General features: G+C 41.7%; 1 pseudogene; it reads left to right on the top strand.

The window, feature by feature from the left end:
- Positions 1-4961: 4961 nt before the first annotated feature.
- Positions 4962-6609, top strand: LOC149211730 (putative protein phosphatase 2C 2 pseudogene; annotated as a pseudogene).
- Positions 6610-7034: the final 425 nt, after the last annotated feature.

Below are 7034 nucleotides of genomic sequence, written 5' to 3' on the forward strand. Positions count from 1 at the left end.
TTTTCCCAGTCTTCCTTCTGTGTGGTTGCAGTCGGCTTCTGCTCATCGCCTGTCATTATAGCCCAAGCATTCGCACCTTCGAGCAGGGTCTGGATCTTAAACTTCCAATTCGTGAAGTTAGACCCGTTGAGTTTACCAGACTCGTTAAGGTAAGATTCCATCGTATTACTCATTGTGAATCTACTTAACAACAACAAAAACAATACCTGTCAGATTGATCTGTCACCTCTGCCACCGATCTGCAGTGTCTGGCACTCCCGTTCCAATGAGCAAATTCGGCGTTTCCGACACAGCCGAAACAATGATCTGATCACAATTGATCCGATCCACCTCTCCCGGAATGATCTACCACTTCGCCGATCCTGCTCTCCTTGCAGATTGCCAAACGAAGTCGAGGTTTCCCGCAGATCTCCTATGGCGCTTTCCCGATCTGTCTCTCCCGGATGGATCTGCAACTCCGTCGATCTGCACCGTTTGCAAACCGCCAAACGAGATTCACGTTATTCGCAGATCCCCTTGGCGCTACCCCCAGCGAAAAATCCGTGCTAATTCAAAATCGCTTAGAGTATTTTAATTGGCGCGACTTTCTCGGTAAAATCCCGCGCTAATCGGGATTTCTGGCGCTTTGGCGCGATTTATCCCTCAAAATCCGCGCTAATTCCTCTTATGGCACGACTGTCAACGCAAAATCCGCGCTAATCGGCCTTTCCACTCAGAAAAAAAAATTCCGAGTCCGAGCCAGGTGTTCTGCAGTCCACCTGCTCAATTGAGCACAGAGCTCTCGTGTACACATAGCCACAAAGGCACTTCAAGCCACACAGGCAAGCTAGCTACTACAGGCACTTCAGCCTCACAGGTGACAAAAGATCAGGCTCACTCAATCTGAGCTCTGATACCAAGATAAAATGTGAACAGAATTGAAAAGAAAGAGATGTAGCTCTTAGGTGTGGCCTGCACCTGGAGACTACACTCACAAAACTTGAGAGATCACTCTCGTACACTCTATTACACAATCAATCAAAGTTTTACATCATTAAATACAATACTAGGAAATAGGAAGTTGCACCCAAACCCCTAAACTTTAGGAACTAATCCTAAACTAGGGAGAACGTTACAACAATGTAACCATTTTCTCCATTAATACAAAAATAATATTAATTATTTTTAACTAAAGGGAACAAAAGTTATGGACTAAGTGCAAGAGTAAGGATGCGGTAGTAAGGGAGGGACATGACACTTGTTCCAAAAGAAAGAGAGGAATTTGGAAGAGATGATGTGGATAGAGGGCCATATTCAGTTTTACTGCAAACAAAAAAGATAAATATTGTATGATTTCCATTTCCAATTAATATATGAGTTGTTTTTAATATATCTATGATGCATCTAATCGATATTTTCGTAATTTATATATTGATTGTGGTTATCATTATGCATGGGCACATGTCTCCTATGATTCTATGAAAAAGTAAATAAGTTGCTATAGTAAATTATAGTAATGACAGAGTGTCTGAAGTTCACACAAAGAAGAGGCCTCTAGTAGTTTTTCATAAATGCTTAATGATATCATAAATAATTCAATAAATGAAGTTAAGGACCTCAACGATCCATTCAAATTGAAAAACAAAATCACTAAGAACAACTGGTTTCTGAGACTCTTTGTATTAATGTATAAATCTATACCAAAGGCGCTCTGTTTGTATAAAAAATTAGTTGGTCTCGGGAGTTGGCTACCTCAGTGGTTGGGATGGCTCTTGGGAGTTTTGTCGCTGATGTGGAAGCTCTGTGTGGTATGTTTCCATCGATTCCACTTCCTTAAGGTCACCTAGGAGGTTGAATCCCATCATAGTAGCCTCTTTCCACATATTTACCTCGGTTGGTCGATTACTTGGGTAGATGTGGGAGGAGGGTGTTATACTATGCTTCCCTCTTAGCCTCTTCTTTCACTCTATCCCTCTCTCACTTCTCTAATTCTCTCTCTCCTCTCTCTCTAAATCCTTCCCTCTCTCTCTCTTCTCCCCACTTTTTATCTCTCAATTTCTATTTACATATTCGTATATTTGTCTTTTTCTGCTTCTCTCTCTCCCTCTCTCTACATATATCCCTCTCTCCCCCATCACACTCTCTCTCTCTTCTTGTCCTCTCTCACTCTCTATCTCCACCTCTCTTCCATCTCTTCTCCCACTCTTTCTCCATCTCTATCACTCTCCACCCTCTCTCCCCCACATCTGTGTGTGTGTGTGTGTGTGTCTCACTCTCTCTCTTCTTCCCCCTCACCCCCCCACACCCCTTTCCTCTATATCTTCTTATTTGTCTCTTCGTCTCTCCACCCCACTCTCTCTACCCCCCTCCACCTCTCGTTTTATCACTCTCCATCCCCTCTCTCTCCCTACTCCTTCCCTCACTAAGTCTGTACTTCATAACAACTCCCTCACCTCTCTCTTTCTCTCTCTCTCTCCCCTCTCCCCTCTTCTTCTCTCTTTCTATCACTTTCCATACTTTCTCTATCTCCTCCACCCTCCTCCCTCCCCCTTCCTATATTTATTATCCCTCCCTCCTTACCTTAGTCTACAATTCACAATAATACCCCCCCACCCTCTCTCTTCTTCCCCTCTCTCCCCCCCTCTTTCCCCCTCACACCACTTTCCTCCCTATCTTCTTGTTTGTCTCGTCATCTCTCTCTCTCTCTCCATATTTACCTATCTCTTCCCCCCCCCCCCTTTATCACTCTCCATCCTCTCTCTCTCTCTCTCCTCCACCCCACTCCCTCTATTTCTCTATCCCTCACTCCCTCCCTCCCTTAGTCTGTAATTCACAACAATCCCCCTCTAACTCTCTCTCCCTCTCTTTCTCCCTCTCTCTCTCTCTCTTTTTCTCTCCCCCTCCAACTTTGTTTCTAAGTCCACCTTATGTCCTTCTCTCTTCGGTCTCCCTCTTCACTTTCTCTCTCTTTCCATATCCCTCTCTCTCACACACACTTCTCCTTCCTCTTCCTCTCACTCTCCATGCTCTTTTCTCCCTCCTTTCAATCTCCCCCTTCCATTATTTCTCCATCCCTCCCTACCTCCCTCACTTAGTGTGTTCTTCACAAAAACCTCCATCTCTCTCTCTCTCTCCCCCCTTCTCTATCTCTCCCTCCCTCACTTGCTCCCCCTCTTTCATTCTTTTCTCCCTCATGTCATCTCACTATCTCTCACCCTTACTCTCTCTCCCCCCTCACTCACTCGCATAGTCTCTCTCTCTCTCTCTCTTTCACACACACCCACACACACACACGTATACACACATTCACAACACCCCCCTCCAAATTTGTCTCTCTCTTCCTCCCCATGTCAACCAAAAATATCGTCCTTCCACTCCCCTCCCAACCCTCTTCCCTAATCTCTCACTTTTTGACTCTCACACACTCTCTACCCTCACCAACTCATTCTTTTCCACATCTCCCTTTCTCTCCCTCCTTGGCGCCTTTATCTCTCCCTTTCTCACCCTCCCCTCCTCCTTAAACCCACCACAACCAATTCCCACTAACTCATTCTTCCCCTCACCCTGCTCTCTCTACTTTTCTCCTTCTTTCTCTCCTTTGGCCCCTATATCCATCCCTCTTTCACCCTCCTCACCCTAGAAAAGCCACCTCAACGATTTTCCATGTATTAAAGTCACTAGCTACGTGAATGTGTGCGAGCTCCTAGTACTATAAGTGTGCATACATTCATGAAACCAAGAACACACATGCATTATTAATGTACACATATTTTTTGGAATTTAAATATTTCTGAGTAGGAATCCAACATGCATGACAACTTGGTTAATTCAGATATAGGTTTGTGATCATGAATCTAGTGGTTTGGGTTGCAAAAACATACAAACATCAATTTTTGAAATATCCCCATATAGAGTCTACTATCTATCTATGCCTCGTTTATTTTTTAAATTAATAGGTCAAAATCTTAAAAGACATTCCTCGTGTATTTCTCTTATGACTTATAAGGGTGTTGACTGTTTGGGAAAAAATTATATGGTGCACTAGAGGACTTTAAGACCTATAATCTAAAAGGGAAGGGATGTTTGATAATTGTAAGACCCTTTTAAGTTGTACTAATAGAGGGCCTTATAATTTCAAAGATATAATGACTTCCAAAAATTAAAAATATATAAAATTAAGATTGCAAATTTAGTTGTGCAAAAGAACAATATGTTTCTACAATTCCACAAGCTTTTATAGCAAGATTCCATCATTTAGATACTCAATCGCTAGAGAAATGGAAACATGTGCATTATGTTTTGTATGAAAAATAATATATCCCAGTTTAGAAATCTCACATAATTCCTATAAAAATCATATACTTGAAAAGCCAATTCATAATAAATTTGAAAATTTATATATATATATGATTACATCTCTAATTATCTTTCCAAATTAACATATTGTTATTTTACTAATTTTATATTATAACACATCATCAATGACCATCATTAACTTACATCAGCTCTATTATTAAACTTTACTACAAAACATAATATTATTAAAAAATCTTAATATCAATACAATTACTGAATTTTAAATCTTATTATTAATAAATTTTAAATTTTAAACCATTTTCGAAAAAATAAAAATAAAAAAATCCTGCAACTTCCGGAAAATTCTGGAAACACTCTCCTACGAATACGGCTTACCGAGACTAAATTCACGAACGATAATAATATAATAAAGCATGTGAGACTTAGAAAGTTCATTGATTGATGTCATATTATAGCATTTCTAGACTTTTCAATCATATTATATCATTTCTAGACTTTGAGCGCACTTCGCAAGTATACTTGGACATAGTCACTGTATTGGACAATACCAAGTTCGTGAATCAATAGTGTATTGGTGGACGTACCCGCCTGACCCTGGCATCCATTACCATCCCCCACGGCCCACCCCCTTGACTTTGGTATCAGTAACACTTTTGGACTCCAGAATGAAGAAGCGATATGCCAAGTCGAACATGTCTGTCTTCTCATGTCATGGATGGATGGCGGAGGTCGCTGCCATTATGGTCAGGTCATTAAATGATATAGAATTTTTCAGTCATGAGGAACATAGACTCATTAAATGATATAGAATTTTTCAATCATGAGGAACATAGACGTTTGTTGTAAGTGGATAATTGACTGGGCACATGCTGGATAATTGAAAACTGGACTTTTTCCAAAATCTCGTCTCATATGAAACGATTGAACGCTATAAGAATGCTGGAATCATCTATGTTTAACAGGTTCTGAGAGAGATATTCAACTGAATTGAAACGAGAGAAGAGTTGATTTATTTATCACCGTTGCAGAGATCCTGTGATAGGGCAACAAGAATACAAAGGTTTCCGAAGGTATCAACAAAGTTAACCATCGTCGCCAGCAGATCCACAGATTGTTAACATGGCTTGCATTGTAGCAGTGAATTCTCCCTCTATACACAATTCTGGTATTGAGATATGGGCAGCTTCCCCAAGGAATCATGGTTTCCAGACGCCCAGGAGCAGCGGCATCCACGCAAATTGTGTGGGGTCTCCGCTGAGGCCTGTTTTAACCATCAGAGACGAAAATATGCTGTGGATCGAGAGCGGGGATAGCCAGGCCAAGAGGCCTTTCCCTTCTTGTGTCAATGTCTCGGAGGATAATGGTTCGAATGTCCGCAAGTTCCCTTTGCCTTCTCTCAAAAGGAAACGACCGCAGAGGCTGGATATTCCACAGCAGCTGTCGGGCCTAAACGGGTCGTGCCCGGCAGTGGAGCAGCCGAAGGAGGTGAATGAGGAGGGTACTCATTATGCAGTTTCGCGCAAAATAGGTCGGCGAGAATTCATGGAAGATACCCACAAAGCCATTGTCAATGTTCTCGGTGATTCCAGACAGGCCTTTTTTGGTGTGTTCGATGGTCATGGTGGTCAGAAAGCTGCAGCTTTCACTGCCGAAAATCTTGGGCAGAATATTGTGGACGCTATGCTCAGCATGGAAGATGAAACCGAGGACTTTCTTGAGCAGGCCGTTAAAGCTGGATACTTAACAACAGATGCTGAGTTTTTGAAGCAGGAGGTTGGCAGCGGTACTGCTTGTGTGACCGCTCTGATTAAAGGTGGTAACTTAGTCGTTTCCAATGCTGGGGATTGTCGAGCAGTTATGAGCAGAGAGGGCGCTGCTGAAGCCCTTACATGTGATCACCAAGCTGGAAGGGAGGACGAGCGACAACGGATAGAAAATTTGGGTGGAATTGTGGAGCTCCGCCATGGAGTTTGGCGAGTTCAGGGATCTCTGGCTGTATCTAGGGCAATAGGGGATTCACACTTGAAAGAATGGATAACCGCTGAACCAGAGACGAGAAAGATTAAAATTACATCTGAATGTGAGTTTTTAATTTTGGCATCAGATGGGATCTGGAATAAAGTAAGTAATCAGGAAGCAGTGGATATTGCCAGGCCTTTCTGCGTCGAGAAGAAACCTAATCTTTTACCATTAGCAGGAGGTCCTATGGTTGCTTGCAAAAAGCTTGTAGAAGTAGCAGTAACCAGAAAATCTCAAGATGATATTAGTGTGATGATAGTACAACTGCCACATTTTTGCATGAATGAGATTTAGAAAGTGTGAGGTGAGCCGAGCGGAGGGATACCATCAAAAGAGTAGACTAGTTACACCCACCTGACCTAACATGGGTGTTGCAGACATTAAAACGACCACACCCTGTACACTTGCTAAACAACTACTGGGAAGGATAGGAGACAACCGGGTCCAATCCCTTTTCACTTTTCACCATCATGTTTAAGTTTCTTAAGGCAAGGTCATAAGAATTTACTACTGCATTTGACATATACATTTAACATCATATAAAAAAATTTGGTGCCAGTAATAATTATATGTTGTTATAGGGTAGGTCTAGTCAATGTAGTTTCAATTTTACTTTGAAACTACTTGAAAAGAAATTGTTGTTGAAGGCAGAATGGTTAGTGAATGGGATAAGTTTTAGTGAGTATGATGGGATTTGGAGTTTGCATATATCATTAATT

This window comes from Pinus tabuliformis, chromosome 1_1 (assembly GCF_031772625.1).
Source record: "Pinus tabuliformis cultivar Carrire ecotype Pingquan chromosome 1_1, CPIR1, whole genome shotgun sequence".
NCBI lineage: Eukaryota > Viridiplantae > Streptophyta > Pinopsida > Pinales > Pinaceae > Pinus > Pinus tabuliformis.